At 43.9% G+C, this 27,644-nt stretch overlaps 1 protein-coding gene and 3 long non-coding RNA genes across 4 annotated transcripts; 2 read left to right on the top strand and 2 right to left on the bottom strand.

Annotated features, from left to right (window-relative positions):
- LOC140686882 (trafficking protein particle complex subunit 9-like) overlaps positions 1–27,644 on the bottom strand; it is a 592,436-nt gene that overhangs the window by 278,578 nt on the left and 286,214 nt on the right.
- Positions 169–1,526, bottom strand: LOC140687011 (uncharacterized). The gene is made up of 3 exons (XR_012061008.1): positions 1,361–1,526; positions 847–954; positions 169–333 (listed from the first exon to the last, which is right to left on the bottom strand). It is a non-coding gene; the product is annotated as an uncharacterized lncRNA (long non-coding RNA).
- LOC140686891 (uncharacterized) lies at positions 5,090–17,601 on the top strand. 2 transcript variants are annotated; one of them, XR_012060894.1, is made up of 4 exons: positions 5,090–5,170; positions 15,228–15,375; positions 16,626–16,685; positions 17,407–17,601. It is a non-coding gene; the product is annotated as an uncharacterized lncRNA (long non-coding RNA). The 2 variants fall into 2 exon arrangements; XR_012060893.1 differs by lacking the exon at positions 5,090–5,170 and adding an exon at positions 5,778–5,970.
- LOC140686897 (uncharacterized) lies at positions 18,467–25,888 on the top strand. Its single transcript, XR_012060900.1, has 3 exons — positions 18,467–18,634; positions 21,190–21,304; positions 25,691–25,888. It is a non-coding gene; the product is annotated as an uncharacterized lncRNA (long non-coding RNA).

Genomic DNA, 27,644 nt, shown 5'->3' with positions numbered 1-27,644 from the left:
AGGATGTCATAAATGATGTGAAACAAGCAAAGGAAACTAAAGAAAATGAAACAAAAACATCTCCAGCGGAAGGGACGTCAAGTTTGTGGGGGGACTGACGGTGGAATTTTGGAGAACATTTTGGAGAAGAAGGTGTGGGTGGGTGCAGAGGGGGCTCTATCCCAGGTGGTGGTGATGCCTGAACTGTTTCTCCGTTGCCCAGCAGTCCAGCTGCAGACGCAGGTTCAGGAGGAGCTGCAGGAGCGGCAGGAGGGAGCTCGAGGTCTCCTGCTGGATCCAGTTCGTCCCATTTTTGGTCTCTGACATCTTCCCCTGCCCCTGCCTCCTCTGTAACTATTGGAAGTGGAGAGAGTTTTAAGTCTTGTGGAAGATCTCATGCTGTGAGAGAGGAAAAATTTACGCACCTGCCTCCCTTTCCATGTGCCTCTACAAGGACAGAAATCTTCCCAGAGCTTTCCAGACAGCTCCCACCCAGAAAGTGCCCACAGGATGTATTCTGTGACTCAATTTTTCCAGACAGGTGTTCTGAGGCCATTCTTTTTTCTGGTCCCAACAATAGCCTCTAGGGACACCTCCCTGTGTGGCCCAGCCTTCGCCCCACCCTCACCTACACACATACACCAGCCCTGCTTTTTTGACCTTTGGTCTCTGCTTCGGGGGCTCCCGGTCCTCCACCTGACTTGCAGCGAGGTGGGCACAGTGCTCCAGGTCAGACCAGGGTGTGCTGAGCTACCCGTCAGCCCCGGGTAGGTCCCTGGGAGAGCCCTGGGTGATGTCTGGGTTGGAGGCCTGCCCCCACTGATTTGTGGGCCATGGTGGTGGGGACCCCTCCATATCCAGAACCACCAGGAGTCTGCGCTGGCCCTCAGAAGAGTGACACACCAGTCCTTCACTTGGGGAGGGGGCGTTGGTGTTCTTATTCATCAGCTTCTTTTCAACATGTGGTATCTGGCTCTGCAATGATAGTGACCAGCAGCTGACCCAGCATGGAAGTCTCAGAGTCCTTCCCGGCCAGGAACACTCCTGATTCTGTAGACTCTACCCTCTGCTGCTAGATCAGACCGGAACCTTGTTCAGCTCAGACATCCGGGAGGGAAAATGCATACCCAGAGAGCATGGGCTCCACCTCGGGCGGCAGGACCCTTCCCCGGCTCTCCACATCCCAGCCAGCCAGCTTTGTCCTGGGCTGTCTACGTGACTGGGCCCCCAGGCCTCTGTCCTGCTCTTTCTTGAGGCAGATACCCATCCCCAACATGACTGCTCCACCTCCACCAGGCAGGATGGGGCCGTGTGGCTACCTGGATGGGATCTGAGTGGTGGCCCAGCCTGGGGGGGCCTGCCCTGGGCCTCCCTGTGTTACCTTTGGGTCTCTCTGGCCAAAAGGCCAGAGGCGCCTTGGGTGAGACCTGACCCAGTGCCGGCAGCGTTGGTAGAGACCCTCGCTGAGGGCTTTCCGGGGCCTGTGGCCTCAGGATAATGGGATGCAGCAGAACATGCCTCTGTCTCCAACCAGGTGAGCTGAGTAGGGACTTCTCTACAGAGCGGGTGCCTGGTGACTTCGGTTCCAAGTTCTGTTGGGCTCTATTGCCAGGGAAGTGAGGTCACTTCCTGGGGTCCACTTCTCCAAGCTTCCTCCTGACACAAAGCTCCTCAAGGGCCTTTCTGGGCTTCCAATCTCTCATTTCTCACTCCATGCCATGTCCACACACAGTGACACCAACTCAGCTCCCCCCATAGCCCTGGGGAGTCCTGGATGCAACCAGTGCCGCAGCTCTGAAGACACAGCTGGGTTCAGACCTGGCTCCCCCTACTCAGCAGTGTTATCATCCTGGACAAGCCACGTGCCTCTCAGGGTCTCCCCAATCCCCCATCAGCACAGTGGGGATCATTCTGGCCCATGCTTCCTAGAGAAGCCATCCTGTCTCTAGACCTAGAAACACCTATTGCATCTGTCACCCCCACGGGCTGGCATCACAGGGAGATCGTGCACAGACTCAGCAAAGGAAGGAACCCACAGAGGGCTGGCGGAGTGCAAAGCACACCCCACACAGGCCGGGGTCTGCCCTGGGGTCTGGAGAAAGTCACTTTCCTTGCTGCTTGCTTCCCCGCTCCCAGTCGTGAGACCGAAATTAAATACAACTCTGACATCGTCCGCTCTGGCATACAACCTCCTAGGTCATTCTGTCATGTTGACATACAGGCCCAGTGTCCCATCTCGGCCTCTGTGGTGGGCGGCCCCACAATGGCTTCCTATTTTTTGCCTTCTGTTCCCACACCCTTGTGGGATCCCCACACCCTTGTGGGATCCCCACACCCTCCCCTGGAGGGTGGATCGACTTTGGGACCAGGTTCTGACACATAGACTGACTTGTGAAAATGTATGTGAGTTCCACTCATTACCAGCTCCAGTGTTCCTTCTCTCTGTCTCTGTCTCTCAGTGCCTCTCTGAGTTGTCTCTCTCTCTGTTTCTCTGTCTCCCCCTGCTTCTCTGTGTTTCAGTCTGTCTGTCTCTTTTCCTGTATGTATGTGTGTATATATTTATGTGTATATGTGTGTATTTATGTGTGTGTATTGTACGGGTCCAGGGCAGGTCACTTCTGAAAATCCCTTGACGACATATTGATTATTTTGAATTCATGTTACTGAAGAAACATTATCTTTGAAAATTGTGCAAGCACTTTGGTGGGATCTTCTCTAAGGCTCAGCACTGCTAGGGAAGGGATGCACCTGTGGCACTTTGATGCATCCTACACCTTGTTCTGCCGGAGAGGAGCGTCCATTTGCTCTTCCTTCCAGGGTACCTCCTGGGGCCTCTGCCTGCTCACGTTGTCACCAGGGCTGGTTGTCACCGGGCTAAAGACCTGCCAGGGTGATGGTGGCCAATGCTGTCTCTGCAGTCTGTCTGTCTGCCTGTGTCCTCACCTGAGAGGTCAAGCATCTCCAGTACAAACCGGCCACCTGCACTTCCTCTCGTTGGAACTGACTCTGTGTGTTTTGTTTCTTTTCAGAACACTGGGCTTCAAGAGCTTTTTGGACCACAGGGATGTGAAGCTTTTTTCCGATCTTGGGTCATGAGGAAAGGTTTTTCCAGGCTGTGGTTTGTCTTTCCAGCTGTCTTTCTTGGCCTTTGTTTTCTGCTTTTGTTTGGATTTATTTTGCCACAAGAAGAGCTAAGCATCTCCCTTCTGGCTCTGGTTTCACAGTTAGAACAGCAGTGCCTACCCCGAGATTATACACAGAGTTACTAAAAGGGCTTCATTTGGTACGTCTCATCTTTAATCCATCTGGACTTTCCTCTCAAAATACAAAAATGCTAATTCACGTGAAAACAAAACAAAAAAATAATTCACCCGTCCCTACTTAAGATATGTGGGCAGACAAACCAAAAAAAAGCCACCTTTTATACGATTTCACTGATAGGGAACCTCCAGGATACGTAAAGACATAGAGAGAGAAAGGGGATTAGGGCTTGTCATGGGCTAGGGGAGGTAGGACGTGGGGTGCTCTTTGTATACAAGCTTTTACTTTGAGGAAGGAAATAGTCTGAAACAAGTGGTGCTGGTCTCACAGCACTGTGAATGCAATTAATGCTCCTTAAAATTGCACAATTTAAAATGGGAAAAGGCTAAACTTTATTCTTATATACTTAAAACAAAAATAGAATATAGTATAATAGAAAAGAAAAAATCTGACTCCATAGAAGATCTGTCCTTTTGGCTTTAACCCTTTGCCCTCTTTTCTAGGCTTAGTTTTACTAGCTCTGCACCTTTTGTAAAACAATGTTGCCTTTAGCCTTAAATATACAGAAGAGCCTACTTTCAAGGCTTTGATTTTTTAAGGATATTAACACTTTTGCACTTATATAAAGACAACAGGTTGTAGAATAGAAAACTACTTTTGTTTTGTTAGGGGATTTACAGAGGCACTATGACCTGGTCTACGTAAACAGCTGTAAACCAAGATAATGGCGGACTAATATCTTGGAGAACCATCTTCCCCATGTCAACTTCAGGCTCCTTTTCTACTAAAAAGGGGAGGGGCTGTGGTTGGTTGTTGCAAACTTGTTGGTGTAGGAATTCTTTGTTCTTGGAATCCTTTGCAGCTGTCCACGTGGGTCAGATCATGGTGTTCCTGCAAAACCTGCAACAAAACAAACTTTTTCTATTCTGCAACTTGTTATCTTTATAGGAGTGCAAAGTGTTAATATCCTTGAAGCTCAGACTTTTGAGAATAGGCTCTCCTGTTTATTTCAGGCTAAAGGCAACACTGTTTTACAAAAAGTGCAGAGCTTGCAAGTCTAAGCCTAGAAAACACGGCAGAGGGTTAAAGGAAAAGGAACAGATCCAATATGGAGTCAGATTTGTTCTTCTCTATTACAGTGACTTTTGGTGAGAGCTAAGTGGATGATTCCTGGGTGGGTCCTCCACTGTCCCAGGCTGGATTTCAGGCAGGATCCCTGCCAGATTCACCATGATTTTGGACCTAATCTACCACAGAGAAACTGAAAATTATTGGATTAAAATTACCTTTCAAAATCCCTTCAATTGCCTGTAAACTATACCACAGCAGGGGATGTCTCATTGGCCAGTCAACTGCCAGTCTCCCCTGATGCAAGGGACAAGCATTGCGGCGAGATCCATGGTGGCCTGGCCAGTGCACCTTCCTACTTTGCTCTAAAGCTTTGGCTTCCTCACTTTGACACTTTAAAAGCTCCCTTCCCTCTTCCCTCTGGCCTGGTGTGAATGAACAAGTTCCCTGCACCCACCTGTGCTGAGTCCATGCCATGCACAAAGCCCCATGCACACAGCCCACCATCTGATGTCTAACCCTGGGATTAAGTGCATACTCTGAACTCCCCCACCCCAAAGGTCCGCGTGCCCAGTGCCTCCGCCCTAGGAGTCCAGATCACCATCAGGACCATCAACCACCGAAAGCCCAAGGACAGTGGCTGGCAGTCTGGGATCAACCTGACCCATCAGGTCAGTTCAGGCACAGGCTGCGGGGATCAGGGTGCCAAGGCAGGATTTGGAACCACCTTCATCCCAGCCTGCCTCACCCTGTAGCCTCAGACATTAACTCTGAAGGTGCACACTAGGCTCGATCCCCCACTGGTGGCAGTAGTCATCATTACTGGAGCACGGATTTCCCCACCCCAACCACAGGGTGAAGGGTGAGTGAGTGAGCTCAGGGTAGGGGTGCACTCAGATTTAAGGGGATCCCATGGTGTGGGGGTACAGGTTGAGAGGTGTGGGGCCCGATCAGAGTGGAAATGACCTGGCTGAGAGGTGAGGGGGATAATTTCAGGATGTTGGGTGTCCTGTGCTGAGGCATGAGGGGTAAGCTTGTGGGTGTAGGGGCCATAGGTTAGGACCTAGCAGGATGGAGTGTCAGGGCAGGGACCATGGTGTGAGGAGAAGGAGCCCTGTCTTCAAAGTCTGGTGGGAGACTGGGCCTGGCCAGTGGTAGGAGGGTAGTAACAGGGAGGGGAAGTTGAGCAGGGAAAGTGGGGCTGGGTGGGTGAGGCCTGGCCTAGGGCAGTCGTGGTTCTAGTTCAATGCCAGGACCCAGTCGGTGGCTGGGTGAAGGCTCTGGGGATGGAGACCCGGCGGGACAAGCAGGAGGGGCCCCACCTGGCTCCTCCCGGACCCAGCGGCCAGGGCCGGTAAAGCAGGAGACCCACCCGAGCAGTTTGCGCTGCGGGCGGGAGGAGGAGGGGCGCGCACGCGCAGACGGACAGACGCGCGGACGCCGGAACCCACCCAGAACGCGTGGAAGCTGGCGGCAGCCGGTTGCTCCTGGACCAGCTCCTGGAAGAGGAACACGGCCTGGGGCCTGGGCCTCCGCTTGCCCGCGGCTCGGCTGCCGCTGCCGGACAGTTAAGAGGGCGCTGGTGGGGGCGCGCTGCTCGGGGAGCCGGCGGGTGACGCCTGGGCTGTGCAGCTGAGGAGACGCCCAGGGAGGGGTGCGGAGGTGAGGTCCCGGCCGCGCGTCCCGTTAGGACCCTGAGGCGGGTCCCAGCCGCCGCTGTGGTTCGTGGTAACCCCGGTATTAGTAGTTCCTGAACACCGTGGTTTTGCCGCCGCTTATACACGGGTTTAGGAGAGCAGGTACAGCCCCGGGAGTTGGGAGGGCGCCGGACGGTTCCAGAGCATCTCCGACTGGCCCTCAGACGATGGCCTGCTCCTTGCAGGTGGGTGCGGTGCGGTCGCGGGGCCTCGGATGGAATGGGGACTGCCCCATGAGAGCCCATGGATTTGCTCCCATCTTACCTGCGGCCTGACCTTGGGGGCGGCCTCTAAAGACCCAGGTTAGTGGGACTCAGGTTACAGGTCAGTCTGCTCCTGGGAGATGGGCTCGGTGCGATGAGTGTGCTGGGATGGCTGCAGCAGCAGCGGGAAATTGTTGCAACCCCCGCGCTCTCACAGGGCAGCCCCAATCCCGCCATCGCAGCTGCCGCCTTTCCCTGACAGCACAGCACCCGCCTTCCAGGAGCAGGCTGACCTGTAACCTGAGTTCCACGAACCTGAGGCAGCAGAGGCCAAGCTCAGGCCATGCGCTGGGGAGTTTGAAGCAAATCCAAGGGCTCCCATGGGCAGACCCCATAACCCGCCACTGCCTTCAACCACACCGTGCCCTCCTCCCGAGAGCAGGCTGACCTGCGGACCGTGCCTGGAGCAGCAGAGGCCGAGCCCTGGACAGGCCATGGGGGAGATGGGGGCAAGTCTACCAGCTTGCCAGGTCGCTGCCCATCTCCCTGCCGCTGCCCCAGGTTCGTGGATCAGTTGTTTTCAAGTCAGTGGTTTCCTGAGATGCAGGCGTGGTGCAGTCAGGTGACGGGGGCTGCAGGGAGGGGTGCTGCCCCAAGGGGAGCAGGTGGACTTGCTCCCATCTCCCCTAGGGCCAGACCTGGGGACGGCCTCTGCTGCCCCAGGTTTGCAGGACGCATGTCATGTCAGACTGTCCGTGGGAGGAAAGCTCAGTGTACTCGGGGCAGCCTCAGTGGCTGACAAGGATTTTAGAAGTGGGCTCTAGCCCAGCATAACTAACTCTCCTTTCTTCTCCTGCTTCCTCAGTTGGTGGCTGTATCAGCTTTTTCATTATAGGTTATTGCTAGATAATGAACATAGGTTTCTGTGCTATATAGAAGAAACTTAATTTAAAATCTCTTTTTATATATAGTGGCTGACATTTGTAAATCTCGAACTCCCAAATTTATCCCTTCCTATCCCCTTTCCCTGGTAACCTTGATTGTTTACTAAGTCTGCAAGTCTGTTTCTGTTCTGTAGATGAGTTCACAGTGTCTTTTTCTCTCTTTTTTTACATTGCACATATGAGTGGTATCATTTGGTATTTTTCTGTTTCTGGCTGCTTTCACTTAGAATGACGATCTCTAGCTCCATCCATGTTGCTGCAAATGGTTTTATTTTGTCCTATTCATGGTAGAGTAGTATTCCAGTGTATAAATATGCCACAACTTCTTTATCCAGTCATCTGTTGCTACATTTAGCTTTCCTCCATGTCTCGGCTCTTGTATACAGTGGTGCTGTGAATACTGGTGTGCAGGTATCTTTTCACATTGGAGTTCTTTCCAGTTATATACCCAGATGTGGGATTGCTGGGTCATAGGGTAAGTCTACTTTTAGTTTTTTCAGGGATTTCCATGCTTTCCATAATGACTACACCAAACTAGATTCCCACCAGCAGTGTAAGAGGGTACCCTTCACTCTACAGCCTCTCTAGCATTTATCATTCATGAACTTTTGAGCGATGGCCATTCTGAATGATGGGAGCTGATACTTAATTATAGTTTTGATTTGAATTTCTCAGTTTATTAGTGATATCGAGCATTCATTCATGTGCCTATTGGCCATTTGTGTCTTCATTGGAGAAATGCTTGTTTAGGTCTTCTGCCTATTTTAAGATTGAGTTGTTTGTTTTTTTGTTATTAAGTTGTATGAGCTGTTATATATATTCTGAAAATTAAGCCTCTGTTAGTCGTATCATTTGCAAATATTTTCTCCCATTCGTAGGTTGTTGTTTCCTTTTGTTTTACTTATGGTTGTCTTTGCTGTGAAGAAATTTATGAGTTTAATTATGTCCCTTTTGTTTATTTTTTCTCTTATTTCCATTGCCTGGGTAGATTACCCTAGGAGAATGTTGCTAAGATTTATGTCAGATAATGTTTTGCCTATGTTTTCTTTTAGGAGATTTATCATGTCTTGTCCATCTGCATCTTAAGCCTGTACTCAACATCTGTGCTTCAGTTTTGAATTTTGAGCTTCTTAGAGAAAACCTACTCTTAGCTCATACGTCAGATTCAACATGTCTAAAGCTGATTTCATAATCTTTTTTCTTGCAGCGTCTCCACTTATTCAGTGGGATAATCATTCTTTCGGTCTTGAATACACAAAGGCTTGGAGTGGTCTTTGATTTATCTTTCTCTCACCACCCTCCACATTTTGTCAGCTTCTTGAACTGTATGTTTTTGGTTTCAAGTGTCTATTCTGATTGCTGATACTCTGATGAAGAGCTTTCATCCCTGATACATGAATTTTTCCTTCTGCTGAATTCTTGGATATTCTCTCCCCCCCTTTCAGTCAACCTACAGTTTTGGTGCTCCCACATCTACAGTCAAGTCAAAGACTTAACACAACCAGATCTCAGCCAGGGAGTCTCGACCCTTCATCATTTTGGACTTACCTTATTTGTTCCAATCATTATGTAACTTAGCCTCCTAGGGTAACCTGTGCCTTATTAAAAACCAGGAGTCACCAGCCTTTTCCTATCCAGTCCTCAGTTAAAACAGCTTAGAATTGCCCTGAGAACTAGTTGGAGCCCCATCCCCTTCATAGAGTCTTCCCTATTTATTCCAAATACTTCTAGCTCCTCTTTGTATTCCTGTACTGTTTATGATCAGTAGTCTGTAATCTTGGATTTGAGTACTGACTTGGTACCATTCCTGGGTGGTTTCCAATGTGTCTCCTCACTTAGCTGGTAACTGGAGAAGACTCACTTGTTCAGCCTCCTTTATACCCCTCACCCTGCTTAGCATCGGGCAATAACAGGCATCCAGGCAGTGCTTACCTTCTTTATTTATTCGCAGTGGTGGTGGTGTGGATTATAGCTAATAACTATTAATTCAGTGTTGCAATTAAAAAAGAAAGCCAAGAAAATCCATAAAACTTTATCTCCATGTTCAGTTTAGTGCTTTACCTCAATAGTATTCTTAAGACTGTGTTTACATTCACATAGTGTTCAGTGCTTGTACAGTTCCCTGAAGCAAGCAGGTGAGATGTCATTATGTTTGACTTTCATGTTACATTTCATATTGGATATATTTGTGCAATGACAAAACCTTCTTTTATAAGTAAACAGCCAGAAGCCCAGAGAGACTAAGAGCCTAACCCAGGGTCACCTGGTTAGTGTTTGGCACAGGCCAGGACCGCAGTTCACATCTTCCAGCTGATCCTCTTCCAGTGCCTTTTCATTCCACTGCTGGGAAATGTAGCCCCATCAGCCAAACGGCCAAGTCACATTGCTGCCCCTTTACCTGCCAGTGATGGCAGTGCTTCAAAAAGTGGCAAAGGAAAGGTCAGAAATAGGAGTGATAAAAGACATGGAAGTGCTGGAAATGGATCCTCAACCTCCTCCTCCCTACTTGAGCGCCACACAAGTGTCCCACTCTGACAGTGCTGTTCATTGTTTATAACATAGCCTTAAAATCAGACTGATCTTTTATAGGACATGCTTTTATCCTGGTCCCTTTCCTACTAGTAGTCACCGTCATGGGCAGAAAGTGCCTGGCTGTGCTCTGTTTGTCACGTAGGTGGGAGGGAAAGTGGGAGAGGGAGTTGGTTGAACTGAAGCCGAGCTTTTTACAGCTCTGTTGTTCTAGGACCAGAGCAGTTCCACTCTTGCTTTCATCACCTCTCCACCTCCGAGTCCCAGCCACCCATTCCTGCCTGCTTCCCCACATGCCACATCCTGGGGGAGGACAGAGTGTTGGGCAATGCCCCCTCCGCCCTCTGCTCTGGGAGGTGCAGGAGTCTGCATTAACTTTTGAGCTGTTTTGGTAATTGGGCTTTTCCAGCTTTTCTAGACATCTCCTTTCCAGCTCTGAGAAATTGGAGATGTAACTTAACCATACATGGACTATACTAATGTATTCATTGACATTAGTGTCATGTTGTCTATAATTGTGTTCTGTGACTGGATAGGAGGTTTTTTATCTCACAGGATGTTTCACATCTAATTCTAAAGTCCTAGAGGCTTGCAGGTGTAATCCAAGTTCTTACATGTCTGTAAGGTAGACATGAACATTATTTGATAATATGACCATATGTTCATAGATTACGGTTAGTCCACCGGCTCTGTATCTAATGAAAGTTTAAATACCAAACGCTTGAAGAAAATTTGCGGGCCATGTCTTTTTGCCTGTAAGTAGTTGCAAAAACTGAAATCACAACTCTACCACAAGCCACAGTGTTTCCCAGTAGAGAAAGCCCTCTAATTTTACAACCTCTAAGTAATGCAGTGGTTCTTTGAGTGAGATGAGGGATGCCAGAGTATTTTTTGGGACACTAGTGTGGCATGACAAGTATTCTGGGACTGGTTACAGTTGAATCTCTACTTCCTATATCCTGGACTGATTACAGAGGCAATGTTAGTGCGGTAACTATCTTGTGAATGCAAGTGTAGCTAGGAAGACAACAGAGAAAATAGAAGGGATATAAAGAAATGGAGGGACTTCATAGCAGTACAAATGGTGACTTTGACACCACCAGCTGCTGATGTGAACTTGGCAAGAATTTGTGAGAAGTGGTGGGTGTCATTGCAAGCAGGAGAGTCCTGCAGCTTTTGGGGTGAACAGGCAAAGGGGAGAGCAGATATGGTGGCTATCCAGGGGTTATTTTTGTCCTGAATGTGAAAATGTCCAGTCCCCTGTTCAATTTTGCAGCCACAACTTCACATGACTCAGGGCATTATTTCCACCAGAATACCATAAAAATATAAACAACCTCTGTTTCCCAAAGTGTTTGTTCTCCATCTGAGATGACTGTCCTGTGCTGGTAGGTAAGTGGGCGATGGGGCCTATTACATCACCCCCTTTCACTAGAAGTCTACCTCGCTGCTTTTCAACCTACTCCTAGAGGTGCTGTCATTCTGTTACACCTAGGCCTGTAAGACCGTCTTGCCTGAATCCTCACGTGAAGAGGGATGGTTATGTGCAGTTTTAAAAAATTGCTTGGGTCATGTGGTCCTTTGTTCCTTCCATTGGAAATCACTATTCCAGAGCAAATAGTATGCATCTATACAAACTATATTGTTTGTAAGATGTCTTTAGAGGTTTTGCAGTAGGTTTAAATATTTGCTTGGTGATGGCATCTTGATTGATTGAAGGAGGCAACCCTCACTAGGGGCATTGTGTGCTTTCTGTCTGAGAGTTCCTTTACTGGCACCAGAGTGTTCGTAGGCAGAGTTAGAAAGTTACCTGATCTGAGAAGCCGAATTTGCCCACAGCTGGGAATTGGCGGAAGAGTCTGTTATGGAAGGAAAGCTTTAGGATTATCTGGTAGCAGAGTTCTGGGATCCAAACCCTGGGAAACCTCAGCTTTTGTAGAGTATGTTCTGTAACAATAGGCTATAGGATAATTTTTACACTTGTTATAGGATGTAGAGTTGGGGAAAGGCTTAAAAGTGCAAGAACCTTAAAAGAGAATCTCCGAATATTTTAAAGAAGACAGTTCTCAGATTGAGAGCTTTTCTGGAAAAGACTAGCTCTTCACTTCACAGGGGAAGCAGGGAGCAGGTGTAACTGCACTTACGGTAACTTAAAAGGTAAACCTTACCCTCCCACTTAGCTGTTTCCTGGTGTAGGTTCATCTCCCACATCTGTAGTTTTAGACCTGATGTGTCATTTTCTGGTACTCCATTCTGCTTCTTAGTGAGAGACTGACCCAAAGTCACATAGCAATTGAAAAATTGTGCAAAGGTCTTTATTGTTAAAAATGTGGACCTGTGGCAGGGTGCTGCATTTGCAAGTGATTTTCAGTACAGAGACCACTGAAAAGAATGCAGTGTTATTTCTTATTTTATTCCTTTAAGCCTTTGAATAGAAGGTTTTCTTTGCAGAGTGTCTGGAGTACATCAGAACAAGCAGGAACTAAAATAGCTTTAAGAAAGCTCCAGTATAGGCGTTGCTTATAGTGTGGTATCTGTCTTATGTTAATTCTTTAAAGCAGGAAGTTGTAACTCTCAATTTCTTAAGCAAATATAAACATTCTTGACTCTTATTGACGTTCTTTGTTGGGTGAAGCTGCTTTTGCTTCCATTCTGAGCATTGAAAGGCCTTCTATGATACTTCTACCACTCCTCAATATTTTATTTTCCCTCTGTTGTGAACTTGTTTTTAAACTTGAAGCATATATAAATATCACTAACTTGCTACATATGTAGATATTCTGTGTTACATACTCAGAAAGTTTGTGTACATCACATGTATCTACATAATTCCCCCCTTTCCAACTGTGTTCCTGATGAAAGAATGGTGGGAAATGGCATTATGGGGATATGTCTTACAGTACACAGTGCTTCCCCTGTTCCCTCTACCATATCTGGATGTTCTTTCATCTTTCAGCTTCTAGACTTACTAGCTCTTTTTCTTAAGCCAGGTGTATCTCATCCCCCTGCGCACACACACATGTGTACACACACACACACACACATTCTACTGTAGGGAGTAGTGTGCACCATCCAATTCTCCCACTCCAGCTCTGGACCCACCCACTGGAGGCAGTGTCTTGCACGAATTAATTTGTAAGTTGCTTTTTAAAACTCGAGTGGTCAGGAAATAGGACTGATATCCACACCTAGTAGGCAGGCCCTCAAGGACAACTTCTATGGTTAATGCCAGGTTATCTTAATGTTTGAGTACCTGGGTTTCATGTCTTCCTGTGCCACCTGTGTGACCCATGATTCCCACATTTCTGTCTCCTGCTAGAATTTTTCTCTCCAACTCTGGACTCTTACAATCTTCTGCTGATTTGACATCTTCACTTGAAACTCTGATATCTTAAAAGCAACATGTGTAAAAACTGAGCTCTTTGTTCTCCTACACCCCAAACTGGTTCTTCCTGCAACCTCCCCCATTCAGTTAGTGGAAACTTAATCCATCCAGCTGCTTGGGTCAAAAAACTTGGAGTTATTCTGACTTTCACTGACATACCACATGAATTCTGTCAATAGATCTGGTTTAACACTGCCTTTAAAACATATCCAGAACCCAGCCACTTCTCACCATGGTTCCTGCCTCCACTGCTGCTTCCCTACCCTGAGCCACTGTCCTCTCCTCCTGCACAGCCCTTCTCAGAGGCTTCCCTCCTTTCATCTCTGACCCGTTTCGACTATTCTCACCTGGCAGTCAAGTGAGCCTCGAAAACCTAAGTTAGATTGTGTCGTCCTTCTGCAGTGCCTCCCCATTTCACTCTGGGTAAAAGCCACAGTCCTTACAACGTCCTCCAAGGCCATACAGGATCTGCACTGACCCTTCTCCGCAGCTCCAGCCGTGCCCCCATTCTGGAACATGCGAAGTGCACGCTGGCCTCGGTGATGGTTAGTCCGTCCACCTGGGACTTCTCACCTCCAAGTCTTAGTTCTAACCTCAGTCCTCAGTGTGGCCTGCTCTGGTATTTAATACAACATCACCCTCATCCCATACCCTAAACTCTCTTTACCTTGCCCTTTTTTGATTTTTCCATGGTTCCTCTTTCCTAACATGCCACCTCCTCTGCTGCTCTGTTGTGTGAATTGTCATCTCCACCCCCATCCCAGCTAGACTCCAACAAAGCTCCGTGAGGACAGGACTTTTGTATTGTTTATCTATTCCAACTGCCTAGACTAGTCCTGGGTACATAGTAGGCAATCAAAAATTATTTGCTGAATAAATTAAAAGACTATTTTAAAAATGAATCATCCTTTCAGGAATGGGTGAGGATAGGAAGCTGCATCAAGGACAATGGTGCAGTAAATAATGATATTTGCCTGTTGTTCTTTGTGTGATTTATATATGTGTTTTAGTCTTAATTTTGTATCCCAGTTTCTTAATTTAATATCTGTATTAAGGTGTAATTTACAGGCCATAAAATTCACACATTATAATTGTACAAGTCAGCCATTTTAGCTATTTCTAGATTTGTGCAACTTTGTCCTCACAAAGTCCCCTTGTGTCCGTCCATATGCAGTTTGCCCCCCCCTCAGTGGCACCCTGATTTTATTTCTTTTTTTTTTTTTGGCAATCACATCTCAAACGGATAATTTACACAGCAGTACTAATATAGCTTTGCACTTTTAGAAATGACACACTTAAATATGAAATTAGCAGTCATTGCTGAATGTAGGTAGCAGTATCAGACATTGGTGAGAAGAATGGACCTGAGTGTCAGACTGGCTGCAGTCTTACCCAGCTCCACCATTTACCAAGTTACCCAAATTATTTTCTGCCTCAAGCTCTTTATCTGTTATATGGGGGTAATAATAGCAGCTTACAGAGTTGTTGTGAGGATTAAGCAAACAGGGAAACAAAATTTAGTATAGTGGCCTGCTTATGTTATTACCTAAGAAATAGCCTTGCAGGTAGAGAGCAAAATTTAAATCAGTTTCTAAACTATATGTAAAATATAATCCAGTTCCTGCCTGGTTTGTAAACACTTATGCCTACTGAAGAATTTAAAAGCAGGCTAATTTCCAACAGAAAAGATCATTTCTCAGCATTTCTTTCAAAGAGAGCTGCAAAATCACTTTTACTAACTAAATGTTCCATGCCCAACTCTGACAGAAATTTGACAACAGGGACGTAATTATCTACATTTTTGTTAAAATGATGCTGACCATCAGGAAGTGTTCTCAATTATATTTTAGCCTTTATGTTGAGAAATACTGTGAGACTTCTTCTAAATTAATGGGTGGGGGCATTCATTGTAGCTCTTGTAGCCTGATAAGCCTGCACTAAATTATCTTTTTTAAACTTTTAATTAAAGTAATAAATTAATTTTTTGCTGGGGGGTGGTAATTAGGTTTTTATTTATTTATTTTATTTTTAGAAGAATTACTGGAGATTGAACCCAGGCCCTTGTGCATGCTAAGAACATGATCTTTCACTTGAGCTATACCCTCCCCCCTAAATTATCTTTAATAAGGTCTTTTTCTCTGTTTTGTTACTTTATGTACAGAAGCACAAAGCAGGGTCATCAGAAGCCTCTCAATCACAAAGATGATAGTAGTGAAAAACATTGCGCAGTGACAGTGAATCCTTGGCATATGAAGAAAGATTGTAAAGTCCTGAATGAATTAAGAAGGTATTGTTACCTTAACATACATGTAAGCATGGCTCTCTTACCTTTATTTTTCACTTTATAGTGAAAATAATCCCCACCTGTCAAGGTTGCTTTGTTTGATAGAGGGAATATCTAAACCCTTTTCTGCAAGTTTTTTAAATAAGTAAGAGCAGTTAATTTATCAGAAGTGTGAATGGTGTAATCTGGTCTGTGTAGTATGGTAGCCACCAGCCACATGTGGCTATTGTGAATTGAGATGTTCTATAAGTGGAAAATACATAATAGATTTTCAAGACTTTGTACAACAAAAATAATGTAAAATATTATTAATAAGTTTTAAAAGTGTCAATCACACTTTTGAAATGATAGTATGTTGGATATTTTGGGATAAATGTAATTATTACTGGAATTAATTTCACTTGTTCCTTTTTATTTTCTAAATGGGATTACTGGAAAATTGTGACTTGCACTATGTTTCTATTGACAGTGCTGGCTTCTAACTTATTGCAAATAATATGAAAAGAAAACTTTGATTAAAAATTTTGTAATTGAGTAGTTGATTTGCATCATATTAGTTTCAGGTGTACAAAACAGAGGCTCAACATTTTTATAGATTATATTCCATTTAAAGTCACCATAAAATAATGGCTATATTTCCCTGTGCTGTATGATACAGCCCTGTAACCTATCCATTTTATACTTAGTACTTTTTACCTCTCAATCCCCTAACCCCTTCCTGCCTCCCCTCTTCTCCTTCTCCCCATTGGTAACCACCAGTCTGTTCTGTGTACCTGTGAGTCTATTTCTGTTTTATTATAGTCATTAATTTGTTTTATTTTTTAGATATACATATAAGTTAATACATAGAATATTTGTTTTTCTTTCTCTGACTTATTTCACTTAGCATAATACCCTGTAGGTCCATCCATGTTATTGCAAATGTCATTATTTTATTTTTTAGTGGCTGAACAGTATTCCATTTGTGTGTGTGTTCATGTGTATATATGCGTGTGTATATATATGCATACATGTATATATACATATATATATATATATATATATATATATATATATATATAATATACCACAACTTCTTTATCCAGTCATCTGTCAGTGAACATTTGGGTTGTTTCAGTGTCTTGGCTATTTTAAATTGTGCTGCTGTGAACATTGGGGTGCATGTGTCTTTTTGAATTAAATTCTTCTCCAAACATATATCCATGAATGGGATTGCTGGATCACACGGAAGTCTATTTTCATTTTTTTATGGAACCTCTTTTCTGTCCTCCATAGAGGCTGCACCAATTTACATTCCCACCAACCGAGTAGGAGGGTTCCTTTTTCTCTTAAAAGGTAAAAAATTCTCTACATTTACCTACTTTCCTTTCAGTTTAGGACACAGTTTGGCAAAAGCAAGATAGAATTTAATAGGAGTAAATACAGTATTTATTTTGAATGTCCATGCATTATGGATAGATATGTTATTGATGAGTTGGTTCCCTATTTTTGTAGGTGCAGATGTTTTTATAGCTTCACAGACATTTCAGTCTTGCAGAGAGAAAAATTTCTTTGTATTTTGCTGAACTTGTCTGGGTGTCTTTATCGGATTTGGTCCAGGCCTGCAGAGGTGAATACACATCCAAACCTGAACCATTTGAATGTCTGCAAGATATTAAGAGTCTAGAATATCAGATCTGGACTGTAACTCTGGTAAATGACATCAGTGACTGGACTCAAGAAAACTCCATTTGAGGGCAAAATCTTTCATAAGCCAAAAAGGCTTTGAAACTGTGGCAAAGCCAGAGACTTTTGTGCGCCACTTGTGGCCACAAACCCATGAGGACAACCACAGGCCTTCTGGAGTGCCAAGGAAATTCCATGTGAGGAGTCCAGCACTCACAGGAATCCAACAAGTCCCTGTCTGCCAGAGCACCTTCATTGCTACTGTGCTGTTTTGAGTAAATGTCTTTTCATCAGGTTCAAATTGGTTTGTTGTTATTTTTTTGCATAAAAAAACAAATTCTTGTTCCCTGGTGTAAGTAAAAGCCTAACACTTTCTGATTTCTTTTGACAGAGAAAATATGAGCCTGTGGATCTAACCTCATCTGTGATGGTCTGCAGCTGGGAGCAACCAGATCAGTGTCAGTCCCCTTGCAGCCATTGGCTGGGAGCCTGCATGTTCCTTGGAATGGTATTTGAAACATGTCACACTAGCCGTGCGTTTGCTGTGGGCTGGGAGGCGAGTCAGTCAGAATCTGCATTATGGAATGTAAGTTTCAGATCCACAGCTAGGAGATCTTTTTTAATAGCCAGAGAATATAGTCATAAATATATCTATTAATGTATTTATGCAAGAACCTTTTTAAAGATTTTTTTATTATAAAAAGTTACCCCCAAAATTGAAAGTGAAAGAACAGTGGAATTAAAAACCATCTGTACCTTAATTATATATAAAGGATCATAAAATCCTTCTAAACTTTTTTTTGTTCAAATGAAGATATTTTTCCCTTCCAAAAAGGAAAATTATTATTTCACATTATTTTGTTTTCTCCTTTTATTATATATTCCATATCAATAAATATAAATCTTTTAAATCCCTTTTAATGGCTGTTTAACAATATATTGAACAGATATGTAAAATGTTCTAGGTTTCAGAAATTTAAAAAATTGTCATTACAATACCACTGCAAAGAATATTTTGGTGTTTCTATTTTTAGTTACTAATTTGGACTAAAAATTAACAAGTTTGCTTTTCTTTATCTAAAACATTGGTTATTTTATGAAGGAACTGTAAGGAATTTAAAAAACTTTTCAGTAATTTCAACAAAGAAATTATCTTTAAGGCAAAAATGTATGATGTATTGCAAATCTATTTTTATTATATCTTCACTTTTACCAGTGTGACATATGTGTGTGTTTGCACAAGTGCTCCAACTACCAGCAACGTAGGAAAAATCTGTATACTAAAAATGTGAAAATATTTTCCTGGTTTGTGTTTTCATTCTCCCAATATAGGTTTTGGATGACAAGCTTGTATTTGCAAAAGTACACCCCCTGTGGGAGGTGTTCCGTACATACGCTGAGATACTGCACATAATATTGCCTCTGAAGCCCAATGATTTGAAAAACCGGTCCTCAGCCTTTGATAACTTCCGCTGTTTGATGAAAGTCCTCCAAGTGGATGAAAGTATCAACAACCGGAACAAGAGTTTTTCATTGCCCTATTTGAGAAGAGCTCCATGAAAGACTTTTATATTCAGGATAGAGATACATTCTTCAATCCAACCACCAGAAACCGCATTGTAAGTCTAAACCGAGTTTAGCTGCTGTCTTGGGGGTGATTTAGAACCTGCTGTTGAATTATCAGTGATTTGGTTTGGTTGGTTTGATTTGGTTTTTAAAAGCTGCCCATAAAAAGGAAAAAAGAGAAAGAAAAGAAATATGCCTACAGATTCCTGTTAGGATAGTAAACAGTGGCTGGTTAGTTACCTTGTATAAGCCACAAGCTCTCTTAGAACATTTTTAGGTTTACTTCATCCTTTCTCAGATCAAGTATCAAGTAAGGGACAGTGTTAAAAAAAATTCAGGATTAACAGGTTTGTGAGCTCCAGGATTTGCAAGGCAGCTTTCCCTCCCCATGGTGTAAGTCAAATGGCAGAATTGAAATAAAGCACCTCATGTATCCTCCGGTGTTAACAGGAAAAGGCTAATCTTCTTGACCTTGTTTCTTCCTGGGTAAAATGAAGATAATATATCAGGAGGCGACAAGCTCATTTAAGGCAGGAAACATGTGTCTTGTTCACTGCTGAATCTCAGGCACCGGGAAGGCTGAGTTTAACGAGTGAATGAATGAACTGTACTTCCCCCACAGTTACCATGTGGGACAGTGAGGATTAGCAGCTAAGAGCATAGACTCTAGAGGGGAGGGCACAGCTCAAGTGATGGGGCACATGCTTAGCAAGCATAAGGTCCTGGGTTCAGCCCCCATCACGTCCTCTAAAATAGACATATAACCCTAATTACCTCCCCACCCCCCACCAGAATTACCTTATTATCTCCCCACCACCAAAAAAAAAAAAAAAAGAGAAGTGACCAAGAGCGTAGACTCAAGCTGGAACACCTGTGTTGGTTTCTCGCTGTCGACCTTGTAAATGTCATTTACCCTCTGTGTCTATCAAGTTCCTCACCAATAAAATGGGGATAATTGTAGTACCCACCTCGTAGAGATGCTATGGGGATTAATGAATCTGTGTCAGTGATACAACTGCCCTGGCTTATATTAAGTACTATGCATCTGTCAGCTCTTTTCATAATTACTGACAGATGTTATTATCGACAAAAGACATATTAGTTCTTTGAAAGGGAAATGCATGTTAGACCATTTCATTTATCACTTTCTGTAATTCAGGCTTTTCCCTCTGAAATACCATTTTATGTCTGTACACTAGAAAGCCACAGGGCTTTCCAAATTTCATCTGTCTGGGTTCTTGTCATGATGGCAATACTGCAGATTGCTGACATTTTTTAGGGACTCTGTCTGAGATGACAGCAACCCCTCAAATTTAGGAGCTCTTCTCTAACTGATAACATCTCGCTAGAAATGAAGTTTTTATAATGTAACAGCTTCAGACGCTTAATGATGCCATAAATGCAAGGATGTTATATCTAAGCTCTTTAAATAAATCCTGTCATTGAAATAAAGGAAATACTATATTATAGCCCTCTATGACTTTGTTATCTTTGCTATCCATTTATCTGACTCTCTAAGACCAAAGAAAGCAAATACTAAGATTGATCATTACTACTATGTGGTACACGTATTTGTGGATGAAGACAATATTGAAATGCACTGTTTAAGATATTAAAATGGACACTAAACAGCTTCTTGACGCATATGCATGAACAGAACAGGGAGCTGGGTGCAGGGAGCAGACACTGAGCTTCCTGGATTAGAGACCCAGCTTAGCAGTCCAGCCCAGCAGTCCACATGTTTCATATTTATGTCCCAGCAAAATTAGCAGTGAGAGTCTTAAATGAACTTTGGGGACACTTGCAAACAGCTGTCATGATTACTATTGTGGGACACCAGGAAACTACAGTGTTTAGTTGGTATCTGTGCATAACCAGTTCTTTTCCACTAAAGCTTCTTGTAATTGCTGGTCCCACATCCAGGCTGAGGAATCATCTCATGTGGTGTTTGGGAGGGAGGTAAGTGGAGTCAGGACCCTTGTTAAGGCTGGGTGGGTAATAATCTGGTGCTAGTACAAGACAAAGGAAAGTAGGTCAGGTGGGAAGGAGAATGACTGGATTTAAACTTTGTTTCTTGAGTAAGCTAAATATATAACATCATGTCAAGTTACTTTGTTGTTTATATTCCATGTGCTGTCACCGAATAACTACTGAATTGTGGGGACAAAAATGCCTGGGTTTTAGAATTGACCCTGCCCCTAACCTGTCAGGGTCCAAGTTCCTCCGGGTCTCCAAAGAGGGGGCTGGACCATCAGGTGTCCCTCCACTGCAGCAGTTTGGGCACTTGGGTGGACTAGATTTTTGCTGTGGAACACTGGCCCGGTTGTAGAACATTAAGCATCTACAAGGCTCTCACCAGGTACCCACGGTGGTCCCAGGACTGTGACATCCAAGCGTTCCTTTCCACCCACGTTTGCAAATGACCCTCAAGGGGTTAATATTAATCCTGGGTGAGAATTATGAAAAATTATATGGTACCTCCATCCCTCCTGGCAAGTGAGGGCCCCTTATTTACAAATGACCATGAAGTGTTAGCACCAAATTTTATCAACAGAACATGTGAACATGTTGTGACAGTGACGCTCACCTGTTTGCTTCTGATTCCCAGTGCCACTTCAGCCTCCGTCAGAGGACCTCAGCTGCCCCAGTGATCAGGGCCTTCTGTACAGGGAATGGGCTCCTCCTCGAAGCACAGACAAGCAGCAGCCCTTAGGTCTCATCAGGTGAGCTGTTGTGGAGAGCACCCCAGTGGGAAGGGCTCAGGGTTGTCCTCATGGCATCTGAGTGTGACAGTCCTCCAAGAGTGTTACCAACCAGGAAGCTCACAGGAGCTCTGAGCTTCGTTGCCCCAAGTTTTTACTGCAGGCTTTATTACAAAGCCATGATTTATTGGGTCACTACCGACATGGCTAACCCAAACCCTAACTGTAAGTCAAACCTTTCCTTAGCCCTAAATTTTGAGCCCCTTCCTCTCCTGGTGGCCACTCACTTGTCACAAAGCTCAAAGCCCCACTCCTCTAATCACATGGTTGGTGTCTCTGGCTGGCCAGTCCCCATCCTGAGTCATCTCATGAACACAAGCCATCCAAGGTTCCACCATGAATAGCAAAGACACTCTTATCTTGGGAAATTTCGAGGCTTTAGCGGTTGCTGCCTAGGAACTGGGAACAAAGACCTACCAAATTCTTCATTACATAGGAGTAAATGTTATATTTCATTTAAATTATAAAATAAGAGAGAAATTCTCACTGCTTTTCTGTATCTGCTGTTCGACACCGTTTCACTACACCACGTGATTGTAATGTCGCGCTCAGCATGTGTCTTCTCAGAGCACCAGCGCCGGCTGCTCCCCGGGGGCTTATGCTGTTTGGGCAAGGCTGCTGGGGGGATGGAGGCCAAGGACAACCGAGAAAACAAAAATAATCGTGCAAATAAGGAAACAATGTCAGATTGAAATGAAGAAATAACACAGTGTTGAGATGGGAGACTTGGGGGGAAGTGAGTTAAGAAAGCTATCTTTGAGTAGGTTACATGTGAGCTGAGATGGCGATAAGGAGGCTGGAATTTGAAGATCTGGGAAAAGTCACCCATGGAATAGAGGCAGCTTGTCCATTGGCCCCGAGGCACAAATGTGCTCAGCAGGTTTGTGGAGACACTGGAGCCAGCGCTGGTGAGAGTGATGAGACGTGAGGTTTAGAAGGACATCAGGAGCACGGAAAGGAGTGTAGACTCTAAGCGCAGTGAGAAGCAGTCATGATAGCTTAAGCACTTAAGTAATTTTCTCTCACTCACATTTTGCAAAGATAATGTGGAGAATGTATGGCAGGGACCCAGGAAGCAGGGAGGCCAGGTAGGAGGCTCTTGGATTGGGCCAGTTGAGAGATGGTGGGAGCCAATGAGGAATGCATTTGGGGAGTGGGGCTGACGGGATGCAGTTATGGGCTGGCTGTGGATGGTTAGGAGAAGAGGAGGGTCAAGGTAGCCCCAGGTCGGTCTGGAGCCAGGTGTCTGTTCTTTCTTATCTCAGTGCCCCATGCAGGTGCCCACCTACTTGGGCAAACCTCTTAACCATCAAAGTGAGGGTTTTAAAACACTGAAGTCTATTTGTTGTTTCACATTTTATGGAAAGATTCAAACATGTACAGAAATTGAGAGAACAGTACAGCCAGCCTGCCTGGGTGTTATCAGTCACCCAGCTCCAGAATTATATACTCAGAGTCACTGTTGTTGCATCTTTCATCTCCATCTCCTCCCCTCCCCCACTATGGGGTCATTTTGAAGACAATCCTACATAGCTTAACCTTTCATTAGTGAAATGACAAGGTCTCTTTCAAATAAAATTGGAATATTCCTTTTTTTTAGGGTTACAAAATAATTCCCTGCTTGTCACAAAAATACACTTTTAAGTAGTTTTGGGGTTGAAATCAAGATCCAGACAAGATTCAGACATTGCAGCTAGCATATCTCTCAAGTGCGTTCTAATCTATAATTTTCCTGTTTCTCATTTTCCTTGAAATTGCTGAGGGGTTTCTCTATTTCCTGTTTGGCTGATTTCATTCTCCCCTATGGTGTTAGACTTGTTTCTCCATCCTATGTATTGGCTTTAGCTAAGTGATTTAATCCTCCCCTAAAAGCTTGATCTGATTGAGGTTCAACTTTGTGCAAAAATAATTGTTATGTGAAGTTTTGTACTCCTGTCATAAGGTACATAATATTACATTTGACTCTCTTTTTTGTGATGACAGCAGCCAATAATGATTGTCACCCGGGATCATTATTTCATAAGGAATTTTATTTCATGTGGTCATACTCTAATTTCCTCCCTCAATTATCAGCAGGATCACAGTCATGAAGAGGTACTTTCTCCTTAACCCGGGTTATCCTTTAGAACACAGTTTTAAAGGAGGATATTTGTTAATATGTAAATATTTAAAATTGATAATTTTTTTTTCTTTTTAATTTTTTTTTCTAATGGAGGTACTGAAGATTGAATCTAGGACCTTAAGCATGCTGAGCACACACTCTGCCACTGAGTGTACCCAATCCCCCTTGAGATTCATATTTATATGATATCTTCCTTCTGTTATTTTTGTTTTATGTTATACAGAATTTGAAGGCAGGGCAATGGGTTTGACCACTCTTTAATCATTCTTTATGGGCTTTTGGGGTTTGTGTGTGTGTTTGTGTTTGTAAAGAAAACAATTTTCCTACTATTTTAAGTATGTATTGCTAAGGCAATTATGTTGATCTTTTCCCTGATCCTGGTCCATGTATTCCCATGTTACTTCCCACTAGTGGCCCCATGAGCTCTGTGACAAGACTAGCATGTCGTTAATCCATGTGGAAGGAGATCTGAAGAGATTTATTCAAGGAGATGAAATTTGTAGACAATGTATTGGAAAGTATTGTGAAAGTTGTTCGTTAAGAGAAGGTCTGAGGTTGAATTATTAAGTGCACAGAAATCTAAGCTATGAAAAACCAAGACAATTATTAACTCCAGGAAAATGAAGTAGGGAAGAAAAGGTAAGACTAGCACAAATTGCTACAGCTTTGAATAGTCTGTACAGAGTAATAATAATGTAAATCAAGGATACTGAGCTGATGAAAATTATAATGTAATTGTATCAAAAGGTTGGAAGAATGAAGGTCTGGGTGTGTAGATGAGATGGGGTTTGAAAGAGAGCTGAATCCTCATTTTCCAAAATAGAAAGTTAAATAGGTGATACATAAAGCTGAAAAAGTCAGTAGGCTGTGTTACAAGGATATTAGTCAGAGAAAGGGAGTAAGTATTCCAAGAGTCAGCAGTAGGAGCTGAACGTGGTTGTTTCTGGCCAGGAAATGGGGCGGTTGATGGGAACTGCTCCTTTTTACAATCGGTGTTCGAGAACTGTTTGACTCTTTATTAAATGTATGGCATTACTTTGATAAAAAGAAATCAAAGCTGAATTTTGAAAAAAAAATTGGGGTGCTTTTGACAGAGAGAGATAACAATCAGGCAAAACTACATTTGAAGGGATCCTCATTATTCCTTGCCTTTCAGCAAGGACTAGGAGGCAGATATCTGTTTAAGGTTCAAAAATTCTGTCTGACCTTCCTGCCGACTTGTAACCTTTGGAAGTAATGAACTACCCGTCACTGTAAATATCCAGGCAGAGGCTGCCTGACCAGCTCTCTAACTGTAGCAGGGTGTGTTTACCATTGGGCAGTTAGAGCAGGCAACTTCTAACATTCTTTCAGTTTTGAATTTGGCATTTTCAGGATGGATAGTTGATAAGAATGTATTACAAAAAGCTTAACAAGAAAGAGTCCAAGACATCTCAAACCCATTGCCAGGGTTTTCTCTGCCAGACACCATCCTGAGCCTGCCACCCATGAGCCAGGCCACAAAGCCCAGTCACATGAGAATGAACACACTTTTTCGCTCCTATCTGATTTGGCATCGGGCTCAGCCCTTTTCCCCATGGAATGGTCCATGCCCAGGGCTCTGACTATGGAGCTGGTCTCACAGCAGCCCTGTGAGTGCTGGTCCAGCCTCCGGGGTTCCTGCGTGAAGTTTTCCAGGATTCCAGGCTATTCTCGGAGCTGAGTCCCCCCTAGGCTAAGCCCACGGAACTCATCTCAGCTCCAGACTGAGCCGGAAGCCTCAGAGAGAACTCAGAGCTGAGGAAATCCACAGGTTTTACCCAGCACTGCCAAGTCATCAGTGAGCCAGTTGAGGGAAGGTTCAGCAACAGCAAGACACACCTGAGCCGCCGTCTCATTGTTCCGCCTCATCCCTAAACTCTCTGTGTCTGCCTGTCTGTGTCGGTCTCCCTTTTAGGATCAGCCTGGCACCACTTAATGCCCTGCCTCCTTTCTTCTAATCTTGCCTCCCTGGCCTGTTCCATCTACTCCAGGTTAACTGAGAAGAGGTTTTAAAACCTAGGAACAACAGACGTGCTAGATACAAAGAATACAGGGCAGTGCCTTCCTCAGTCACATCCCTCCTGCCCTCTCCCATTCCCACAATGAGTTTTATAAATATTTTGTCAGACAGACATTGCACTCCCAGTTGTTATCATTATCAGCCATTTCCTTATTATCTGTGGTTTACGATGTATTTGCTCCAGGGACATTCCCGAGATAAGGCAGGAGCAGATGACTGAGCCACTTGTTGATGTCCACTTGTGTCAAGCCTGTTAAGAATGATTTTTGGGGGGATTTGTTGAATGTGCCAGACTGTCCAGTGAGTGGTGATGATCCCCTGCATCTGCTCTGGAGTCAGCCTCGTCCTCTCCTTTGCTCTGTTCTCATTTATCTCTCTTCAGCAGGTGAGCCAGTGATCTGTACTTCTATGATACATAAAACACTTCTTATTTCACGGTAGAATTTGGGGGCTGCTATGAAAACGCATATGTTTTAAGAGTGAATTGAGTCGGAGGATTAAACTTAAAGCCCCCTTGATTTAGAATCAGAAATTAATATGATGGAGGGAGGGTATAGCTCAGTGGTAGAGTGCATGTCTAGCATGCATGAAGTCCTGGGTTCAATCCCCAATGCCTCCATTTAAAAACAAATAAATAAACCTAGTTATGCCCCCCAAAAAAGAAAAAAAATAAATTAACATGAGGATGAAGCTACAGAGTGATTATTTGTGTCTTCTGAAACTTCCTTCTGTCTTTCTGCCGGAAATTCTAAGGAGAGAAGTTCAGAATCTACTTTGCTTGGCTGGGCTATTACACTCAGATGCTCCTCCTGGCAGCAGTCGTGGGGGTGACTTGCTTTCTGTGTGGATATTTTAATCAAAATAACTGTACCTGTGGGTAATTGTCTTTATTCCTTGTTACCGTTCTTACTTAACTTAGAATGACATTCTCCAGGAGCATCCATGTTGCTGCCAATGGCCCTAAATTGTCAGTTTTTATGGCCGAGTAGTATTCCATTGTATAAATATACCACTTCTTTAGCCAGTCATCTGCTGATGGACATTTAGGCTGTATCCATGTCTTGGCTACTGTAAATAGTGCTGCTATGAACATTGGGATGCAGGTGTCATCCTGAAGTAGGGTTCCTTCAGGATACATGCCCAGGAGCAGGATTCCTGGGTCATATGGCAAGTCTATTCCTAGACATTTGAGGGAACTCAATACTGTTTTCCACAGTGGCTGCACCACACTGCATTCCCACCAGAAGTGTAGGAGGTTCCCCTTTCTCCACAGCCTCTCTAGCATTTGTCATTTGTGGATTTTTGAATGATGGCCATTATGACTGGTTTGAGGTGATACCTCATTGTAGTTTTGATTTGCATTTCTCTGATAATTAGTGACATTGAGCATTTTTTCATGTGCCCATTGATCATTTGTATGTCTTCCTTGGAGAATTGCTTGTTTAGGTCTTCTGCCCATTTTTGGTTTAGGTTATTTGGTTGTCTCTTATTAAGTCATTTGAGCTGCTTATATATTCTGGAGATCAAGCCTTTGTCAGTTTCATTTGCAAAAATATTCTCCCATTCTGTAGGTTGTCTTTTTTTTTACATATGGTGTCCTTTGCTGTGCAGAATCTTGTAAGTTTCTTTAGGTCCCATTTGTTTATTCTTGCTTTTATTTCTATTGCTTGGGTAGACTGCCCTAAGGGAACATTTCTGAGATGTATGTCAGATATTTTGCCTGTATTTTCTTCTAGGAGGTTTATTGTATCTTGTCTTATGTTTATCTTGCTGAAGAGACTGTCTTTATTCCATTGTATATTCTTGCCTCCTTTGTCGAAGATTAGTTGACCAAAAGTTTCTGGGTTCATTTCTGGGCTCTCTATTCTGTTCCATTGGTCTATATGTATGTTTTTGTACCAATACCATGCTGTCTTGATGACTGTAACTCTATAGTATTGTCTGAAGTCTGGGAGAGTCATTCCTCCAGGCTCTTTCTTTTTTTTCTTCAGTAATACCCTGGAATTTCTATGTCTTTGATGGTTCCATATAAATTTTATTGTGATTTGTTCTAGTTCTATGAAATATGTCTTGGGTAATTTTACAGGGATTGCATTAAATCTGTATATTGCCCTGGGCAGTGTGACCCTTTTAACAAT

This window comes from Vicugna pacos, chromosome 18, assembly GCF_048564905.1.
Source record: "Vicugna pacos chromosome 18, VicPac4, whole genome shotgun sequence".
Lineage (NCBI taxonomy): Eukaryota > Metazoa > Chordata > Mammalia > Artiodactyla > Camelidae > Vicugna > Vicugna pacos.
The sequence above is the reverse complement of the archived record's forward strand: the minus strand, read 5'-3'. Positions and strand labels throughout refer to the sequence as shown.